We start from the raw sequence: 9895 nt of genomic DNA, 5'->3' as shown, positions 1-9895 counted from the left end.
AGACGCGAGTGCTGTGGCTGGGTGGGATGTGGTGGCCAAGCCTGCCTCAGCGGTGCCGCTGGTGCTGCTTTGCTGCGGGCTGGGAGTCGCAGCTGAGGAGCCCGCAGGAGAGGAGGAGGAGTGGCTCGTCGCTGCCGAGCTGGGCCCGAGAGGCACGGAGGCAGCACTGCCACTTGCTATACCCACACCAGTGACAGTGACGACGGGCCCGGTCGTTGGGAAGGTGGGGCTCGTTGCCTCGCTCCCCGCAGGTACCCCGAGCGAGCTCCCTTCCTGAGTTGGCATCGTGGGCGCAGTCTCCGTCCTCCCTTCTCCGCCCGCCATCGTCGTCGTGGAGGGGGTCGCCAGGGATGTGGCAGGGAGGGAAAGGGCTGTCTTGGCATCGGGCTCAGCCGTCGTGCCGCTCCCTGGTTCGTGGTGGGACTTTGTGCCGCGCCGGCAGGAGTCGTGGCACGGGTAGCCACGGAGGCCGTGGCCGTGGCATGCAAGGAGCTCCCCGTGGAAGGTGAAGTGGCCCCCGCCTCCGCCGCGGCCTTCTCCTGCATCAGGGTTGTGGAGGTGAGCCGCGCTGCCGCAGTCTCCACGCTGCCAGCCCGCGTGGACGAAAGGCTGGGCTCGGTGGCATCCGAGGCGGGGGACGTGCCGGAGGCAGAAGCCGATGGCTTGGGGCCGGGCGCACTGGGAGCCTGGCTGTGCATCGTGGCCCGTGCCGTCACAGTGCCCGACCCAATGCTCGTAACGCCAGGAGTGGAGGAAGGAGCGGAAGACGCGAGTGCTGTGGCTGGGTGGGATGTGGTGGCCAAGCCTGCCTCAGCGGTGCCGCTGGTGCTGCTTTGCTGCGGGCTGGGAGTCGCAGCTGAGGAGCCCTCAGGAGAGGAGGAGGAGTGGCTCGTCGCTGCCGAGCTGGGCCCGAGAGGCACGGAGGCAGCACTGCCACTTGCTATACCCACACCAGTGACAGTGACGACGGGCCCGGTCGTTGGGAAGGTGGGGCTCGTTGCCTCGCTCCCCGCAGGTACCCCGAGCGAGCTCCCTTCCTGAGTTGGCATCGTGGGCGCAGTCTCCGTCCTCCCTTCTCCGCCCGCCATCGTCGTCGTGGAGGGGGTTGCCAGGGATGTGGCGGGGAGGGAAAGGGCTGTCTTGGCATCGGGCTCAGCCGTCGCGCCGCTCCCCTGGTTCGTGGTGGGACTTTGTGCCGCGCCGGCAGGAGTCGTGGCACGGGTAGCCACGGAGGCCGTGGCCGTGGCATGCAAGGAGCTCCCCGTGGAAGGTGAAGTGGCCCCCGCCTCCCCCGTGGCCTTCTCCTGCATCAGGGTTGTGGAGGTGAGCCGCGCTGCCGCAGTCTCCACGCTGCCAGCCCGCGTGGACGAAAGGCTGGGCTCGGTGGCATCCGAGGCGGGGGACGTGCCGGAGGCAGAAGCCGATGGCTTGGGGCCGGGCGCACTGGGAGCCTGGCTGTGCATCGTGGCCCGTGCCGTCACAGTGCCCGACCCAATGCTCGTAATGCCAGGAGTGGAGGAAGGAGCGGAAGACGCGAGTGCTGTGGCTGGGTGGGATGTGGTGGCCAAGCCTGCCTCAGCGGTGCCGCTGGTGCTGCTTTGCTGCGGGCTGGGAGTCGCAGCTGAGGAGCCCGCAGGAGAGGAGGAGGAGTGGCTCGTCACTGCCGAGCTGGGCCCGAGAGGCACGGAGGCAGCACTGCCACTTGCTATACCCACACCAGTGACAGTGACGACGGGCCCGGTCGTTGGGAAGGTGGGGCTCGTTGCCTCGCTCCCCGCAGGTACCCCGAGCGAGCTCCCTTCCTGAGTTGGCATCGTGGGCGCAGTCTCCGTCCTCCCTTCTCCGCCCGCCATCGTCGTCGTGGAGGGGGTCGCCAGGGATGTGGCGGGGAGGGAAAGGGCTGTCTTGGCATCGGGCTCAGCCGTCGTGCCGCTCCCCTGGTTCGTGGTGGGACTTTGTGCCGCGCCGGCAGGAGTCGTGGCACGGGTAGCCACGGAGGCCGTGGCCGTGGCATGCAAGGAGCTCCCCGTGGAAGGTGAAGTGGCCCCCGCCTCCGCCGTGGCCTTCTCCTGCATCAGGGTTGTGGAGGTGAGCCGCGCTGCCGCAGTCTCCACGCTGCCAGCCCGCGTGGACGAAAGGCTGGGCTCGGTGGCATCCGAGGCGGGGGACGTGCCGGAGGCAGAAGCCGATGGCTTGGGGCCGGGCGCACTGGGAGCCTGGCTGTGCATCGTGGCCCGTGCCGTCACAGTGCCCGACCCAATGCTCGTAACGCCAGGAGTGGAGGAAGGAGCGGAAGACGCGAGTGCTGTGGCTGGGTGGGATGTGGTGGCCAAGCCTGCCTCAGCGGTGCCGCTGGTGCTGCTTTGCTGCGGGCTGGGAGTCGCAGCTGAGGAGCCCGCAGGAGAGGAGGAGGAGTGGCTCGTCGCTGCCGAGCTGGGCCCGAGAGGCACGGAGGCAGCACTGCCACTTGCTATACCCACACCAGTGACAGTGACGACGGGCCCGGTCGTTGGGAAGGTGGGGCTCGTTGCCTCGCTCCCCGCAGGTACCCCGAGCGAGCTCCCTTCCTGAGTTGGCATCGTGGGCGCAGTCTCCGTCCTCCCTTCTCCGCCCGCCATCGTCGTCGTAGAGGGGGTTGCCAGGGATGTGGCGGGGAGGGAAAGGGCTGTCTTGGCATCGGGCTCAGCCGTCGCGCCGCTCCCCTGGTTCGTGGTGGGACTTTGTGCCGCGCCGGCAGGAATCGTGGCACGGGTAGCCACGGAGGCCGTGGCCGTGGCATGCAAGGAGCTCCCCGTGGAAGGTGAAGTGGCCCCCGCCTCCGCCGTGGCCTTCTCCTGCATCAGGGTTGTGGAGGTGAGCCGCGCTGCCGCAGTCTCCACGCTGCCAGCCCGCGTGGACGAAAGGCTGGGCTCGGTGGCATCCGAGGCGGGGGACGTGCCGGAGGCAGAAGCCGATGGCTTGGGGCCGGGCGCACTGGGAGCCTGGCTGTGCATCGTGGCCCGTGCCGTCACAGTGCCCGACCCAATGCTCGTAACGCCAGGAGTGGAGGAAGGAGCGGAAGACGCGAGTGCTGTGGCTGGGTGGGATGTGGTGGCCAAGCCTGCCTCAGCGGTGCCGCTGGTGCTGCTTTGCTGCGGGCTGGGAGTCGCAGCTGAGGAGCCCGCAGGAGAGGAGGAGGAGTGGCTCGTCGCTGCCGAGCTGGGCCCGAGAGGCACGGAGGCAGCACTGCCACTTGCTATACCCACACCAGTGACAGTGACGACGGGCCCGGTCGTTGGGAAGGTGGGGCTCGTTGCCTCGCTCCCCGCAGGTACCCCGAGCGAGCTCCCTTCCTGAGTTGGCATCGTGGGCGCAGTCTCCGTCCTCCCTTCTCCGCCCGCCATCGTCGTCGTGGAGGGGGTCGCCAGGGATGTGGCAGGGAGGGAAAGGGCTGTCTTGGCATCGGGCTCAGCCGTCGTGCCGCTCCCCTGGTTCGTGGTGGGACTTTGTGCCGCGCCGGCAGGAGTCGTGGCACGGGTAGCCACGGAGGCCGTGGCCGTGGCATGCAAGGAGCTCCCCGTGGAAGGTGAAGTGGCCCCCGCCTCCGCCGCGGCCTTCTCCTGCATCAGGGTTGTGGAGGTGAGCCGCGCTGCCGCAGTCTCCACGCTGCCAGCCCGCGTGGACGAAAGGCTGGGCTCGGTGGCATCCGAGGCGGGGGACGTGCCGGAGGCAGAAGCCGATGGCTTGGGGCCGGGCGCACTGGGAGCCTGGCTGTGCATCGTGGCCCGTGCCGTCACAGTGCCCGACCCAATGCTCGTAACGCCAGGAGTGGAGGAAGGAGCGGAAGACGCGAGTGCTGTGGCTGGGTGGGATGTGGTGGCCAAGCCTGCCTCAGCGGTGCCGCTGGTGCTGCTTTGCTGCGGGCTGGGAGTCGCAGCTGAGGAGCCCGCAGGAGAGGAGGAGGAGTGGCTCGTCGCTGCCGAGCTGGGCCCGAGAGGCACGGAGGCAGCACTGCCACTTGCTATACCCACACCAGTGACAGTGACGACGGGCCCGGTCGTTGGGAAGGTGGGGCTCGTTGCCTCGCTCCCCGCAGGTACCCCGAGCGAGCTCCCTTCCTGAGTTGGCATCGTGGGCGCAGTCTCCGTCCTCCCTTCTCCGCCCGCCATCGTCGTCGTGGAGGGGGTCGCCAGGGATGTGGCGGGGAGGGAAAGGGCTGTCTTGGCATCGGGCTCAGCCGTCGTGCCGCTCCCCTGGTTCGTGGTGGGACTTTGTGCCGCGCCGGCAGGAGTCGTGGCACGGGTAGCCACGGAGGCCGTGGCCGTGGCATGCAAGGAGCTCCCCGTGGAAGGTGAAGTGGCCCCCGCCTCCGCCGTGGCCTTCTCCTGCATCGGGGTTGTGGAGGTGAGCCGCGCTGCCGCAGTCTCCACGCTGCCAGCCCGCGTGGACGAAAGGCTGGGCTCGGTGGCATCCGAGGCGGGGGACGTGCCGGAGGCAGAAGCCGATGGCTTGGGGCCGGGCGCACTGGGAGCCTGGCTGTGCATCGTGGCCCGTGCCGTCACAGTGCCCGACCCAATGCTCGTAACGCCAGGAGTGGAGGAAGGAGCGGAAGACGCGAGTGCTGTGGCTGGGTGGGATGTGGTGGCCAAGCCTGCCTCAGCGGTGCCGCTGGTGCTGCTTTGCTGCGGGCTGGGAGTCGCAGCTGAGGAGCCCGCAGGAGAGGAGGAGGAGTGGCTCGTCGCTGCCGAGCTGGGCCCGAGAGGCACGGAGGCAGCACTGCCACTTGCTATACCCACACCAGTGACAGTGACGACGGGCCCGGTCGTTGGGAAGGTGGGGCTCGTTGCCTCGCTCCCCGCAGGTACCCCGAGCGAGCTCCCTTCCTGAGTTGGCATCGTGGGCGCAGTCTCCGTCCTCCCTTCTCCGCCCGCCATCGTCGTCGTGGAGGGGGTCGCCAGGGATGTGGCAGGGAGGGAAAGGGCTGTCTTGGCATCGGGCTCAGCCGTCGTGCCGCTCCCCTGGTTCGTGGTGGGACTTTGTGCCGCGCCGGCAGGAGTCGTGGCACGGGTAGCCACGGAGGCCGTGGCCGTGGCATGCAAGGAGCTCCCCGTGGAAGGTGAAGTGGCCCCCGCCTCCGCCGCGGCCTTCTCCTGCATCAGGGTTGTGGAGGTGAGCCGCGCTGCCGCAGTCTCCACGCTGCCAGCCCGCGTGGACGAAAGGCTGGGCTCGGTGGCATCCGAGGCGGGGGACGTGCCGGAGGCAGAAGCTGATGGCTTGGGGCCGGGCGCACTGGGAGCCTGGCTGTGCATCGTGGCCCGTGCCGTCACAGTGCCCGACCCAATGCTCGTAACGCCAGGAGTGGAGGAAGGAGCGGAAGACGCGAGTGCTGTGGCTGGGTGGGATGTGGTGGCCAAGCCTGCCTCAGCGGTGCCGCTGGTGCTGCTTTGCTGCGGGCTGGGAGTCGCAGCTGAGGAGCCCGCAGGAGAGGAGGAGGAGTGGCTCGTCGCTGCCGAGCTGGGCCCGAGAGGCACGGAGGCAGCACTGCCACTTGCTATACCCACACCAGTGACAGTGATGTTGGGCCCCGTCTTTTTTAAGAATGTGCTCCCAATCACATTCGTGGCCGCCTCAGTATTTATAGAAGTTTTTCTTGTCCGTATTTGCCCTGTAATATTGTAAAGTACTTTAAGTACGAAATATAATTTTATTCTTGTGTGAAGTTTTTATTTGTCTTTCTCATCTTGTTTTTTCTTTCTATCCTCATTTGCATTTTCAGCTATTTCCTTTTTAATTTGCATAGATTTAAGGAGCTGTTTACCTTACTCATTTCCTTATAATGGTTTTTTTCTGTGTCATTTTAGAGTTTCTTTTTACCTTATTGAATTCTTTTATGTTGCTATTCCACATAGCGTCCTTTTTGTTTATTTCCTTTTTTGTCTCTAAATATGATTTCTTCTGCACCTGGGGACATTGTTTAGTGGTGGACTTGGCAGTGTTATGTTACATTTGGACTCAATGATCTAAAGGGTCTTTTCCAGCCTACATGATTCTATGATTCTGTGATTCTATGATATCTGTAAACTAAAATGTCTAGAGTTAACAAGGAAAATTAATATTCTACAGAATGCATCTTTTCATCATCAGTTTCTCCTCCGCTCTTTCTGTTTATTGTATTATTTCAATTTTTTTATTTTGCAAGGCAATTATTATCTTTCTTATTTACTGGCTGTCAGGCAGGAGAGAAAGCTTTTTCTGTGCATATCTTTATGTTGGTGTTCGTAATCATAATAATCATGGGCGGTTCCAATTCATGGCTTTCCTGTGTTTACCTGTGTCCCTAACTATTAATAAATTGTAACTACTTTAGTTCACAAGTATGAAGATGACAACATTTCTAACAGTCCCAAAATTTCTTTAAAGGGAAAATCAAATCCTTTTTCCATTGTGATTAAATACTGAGGCTAATTCGGGCTCATTTAATTTACTTGCTGAAGGAATTTAACCTTGATTTTGAGGATTGGTTTTCTTCCTACTAAAAACACAGACATAGTCTTCTGTCCAAGGTTAATATTATTCCTTAGCAACACTTAGTTTACCCTGGGTCTTTGGTTTTGGCTGTATAAAACTTAAAGGATTCTCAGAGAGGGTATACTGGAGTAGCTCTATCAAAGTCTTAAGAACCACATTAATTAACTTCTTTTGACTCTTTTTTCCTGTAAAACCAATGTGGTATTTTCCTATCATTTGGTGTATACATACAAGCTTGTAATGTAACAATACTTGTCTTGCAAAATTCCTCCTACTGACTGTTACGTTTTCTGCATCCCAAAACAGCTTGAATTGTGAGACCCTGTGCTTGTATTGCTTGGATTATTAACAGCAAGTACTGATTGCTCAAGAAACTTATACTCATCTGTTTGAATGACATGAAACTAGTCAGTAAGAATAAAATAATGCAGCCCTCTGAATTTCTAGATGTTTTTTAAAAAAACTCCTGCAGTACTGTGAGTAGACAGCATAATTAATACAACCTAGTCCGTGCTTTCTTATGAGTCTTTTCCTAGAGTCTCTCAGGGGAGAAAAATTGGCAGAATAGATCATTCATTGGTCTCATAACTAAGCCTAAGGCTAAAAAAGGTCACAAAATCTGGTCAGACACTGCATGTTTCATCTTTTAGATGAGACTTTTCCAAATATTATGCTCTCACTCTTTTATCTACTTACAGCTTTATGTCCCTGCTAAAATACCTGCTGAAATACTACACATTTAACAGAAATTAAAAAAAAAACAACTGTAAATATTGCATGTTATTGCATTTTATATTGATTTTTAGCCGTCCAGCCCCCCCTCCCCCCAATTATAATTTTGAATGTATCTCAAGGACATCCTCTAAATATATAGCAATGGTAAATAATCAAATAGATTTTAACTTACACAGAAAAAAAGAGAAAATTAAATGCCAAAGGTATTTCCAAGTCCCCATGTTGAGTTTTCACCTGCTTGCAGTACTCTGTCCATTTGTGAATCTGACATTTTGAATTGAAGACTTCAGTAATTTAAACAGGGGTGAGGCCACATTGTTACGTCTCAGCCTCAGCTAATCCCTCACACCAGTGGGATCACAGCCAATGTAATGAAATTCTCACACCTGACCTGTACTATAATAAATTCCAAAGTTTTCTTTTGAAGTATGCTTGCTTTTCTTTAATGCAACAAAGTCTGAATGTGATCCAAAGGCAAGTGAATCAAAAGGAAAGACAGACAGAATTCAGTGAGCAGTGCCTCACACCTGAACATCTTTTTGTTCAGGATATTCAATAAGCAGAATATTTTAAGAAGCTTGGGCCTTGGCAATGCATGACTAAGATACAGAACTGAGGAGCCCCGAGTCCAAAAGTCTTGCCCTAATCAGGAATCTATAACTTTTTTCTTCCACATTTTCTTGTATTTTTAATTATTTAGGAGTAAATGTTTAAGCATTCAGTTCTCACTTGTATTTTTATTGTATTAGAATGGCAAATTGATAGAAATGCACAAGACATCAGCCTTTGGTTCTCCAATACTGTAAAGAGGCTGAAGTGGTTGTAAATCTCTGCTACTTCACCTCGATGAACTAGGTGGAAAATACTGGATAACCAGGCATCTCATTCTTAGCTGAGTTAATCTACATTTTCTTTAGCAGGTAAGCTCCTCCTAAGTATAGGCAGTTGATACGGACGGTCACTGCTGGTCGCCTGCTTTGGGTCACAACTTCACCCCAATAACACCATACCTGCCTTCCTTCTCTTCAGTGACAAATCATTATAGAAACCCCAGGCCTCTGTGTGCCTGTGGGCTCATCAATGACTTAAACATTTACATTATGTCGTATTTTTAACACCCTTTCCTTCCTGAGCTTTATGCTGATAAAAGCCTTCGTTAAATCATTTTCAGTGAGATTTTTTTTCAGCCACAGTGTGTGCAGAGGAATGCTGCTAAACAGACAGAGCACTTGTGGTCCTTTGCGAAGGGAAAGGGCTCCTTCTTACTCTGCAGCACAGTGGGAGTTCATACCTGCCTTTCTGGGGGATGCCACCAGTGCTGGCACAGCAAAGGCAATGAATGTACTTAAATCTCCTGCACTCCCTGTCTGGAGTGGGGAGGAGTGGAGTGGAGCAGAGTAAGGCCTGAAGAAGGAAGACCATTATTTATCTGAACTTTTTTCAAGTTTTTTATAGATATGCCAAGACCTGGCATATCTATAACTACATGAATTCTAGATTTTGCTCCAGCAGTTATGTTTTCTAAAATTAGGTTTATTTTGGTTTTACTTTGACAGGGAAGTAAGATGAAGGTAAACAGTCCTTGACATGAACCCAAGAAAGGGTATTGTTCTCTGGTATGAGGCAGCAGATTTCAGCTTTGTGTCTTGCTTGATGTAGCAACTCCTGACGCAGTCAGATGTTTTCTTAGCAATCACTTGTTTACAGCTTTAACCGAAATGCTTAAAGGATGCATATGAGCTATTTCTTCTTGCATGAATCATTGGAAATCCCATCTTCCTTTTGCTCAGGAGGTCAGTGTCTTCAGGCTCCTCTGTCTCTTGGACTCCCATTAGCCTAACACCAGTCTTTCACTCATACTCAGCTTGGGCACTTATGGTGGTACCAGTCCACACACGAGGGTAGTGTTTGGACCTAATCCCCTCCCATGGCCTCTGCAGGTCCTACTCATCTCAGAACAATGTACGAGCACCAATGCTCTTGCAAACCAGAGCCTTCTGTCCCTATCAAGAAAAGGGCAGGATATGCCAATCCCTACCTTTCTTGACCAGGAACATCTTCTATGAAATGACAGCCATAGAAAATTGGCTGCAAAGTCTATTAAGTCAGGTTTTTAACTACCTTAGAAGAAGCACCACTGTTTTTTAGTGTACAGTGAAACTTAACTTGTATGAAAGAAGTCCTTTATGAACCAAAAGAACAAACCAAGTTCACATTTAGTAGTATAAGCCCATTTTTACTAACATACAGCAAATGACATATTAACTTACAAAAAAAAAAAAGACATCTTTTTTCAGGGGAATAGATTCTGTAGGGTGGCTGGTTGTTTCATTACAGCCTGTCACCAGAGCTGAGGTTCAGGTAAGCCTCTTTGTTAGGCAGCCTCGATTCCACAGTTTCTCTTTTTACACCTGTGACAATTTATGCCCCAGCAGCAAACTAATTCAGCTTGCCATATGTTTTACCATAAAAGTTGCTTTCTGGAAAATGCAGAACAAGTTTTACCACATGCCTTAAAGATATGAGAGTTCCCTGTATCAAACTGGTGACCCATTTCAAATTTTTTAAATGCCTTTTGACTCATCTCACCAACCTATAAACTCAAGATTTGACTGACCACCTACTTCTTACATGTATCTTTCAAAGCTTGTGA

The sequence above is a fragment of the Ciconia boyciana genome, chromosome 1, assembly GCF_034638445.1.
Source record: "Ciconia boyciana chromosome 1, ASM3463844v1, whole genome shotgun sequence".
NCBI lineage: Eukaryota > Metazoa > Chordata > Aves > Ciconiiformes > Ciconiidae > Ciconia > Ciconia boyciana.
Note: the sequence above shows the minus strand (reverse complement) of the source record.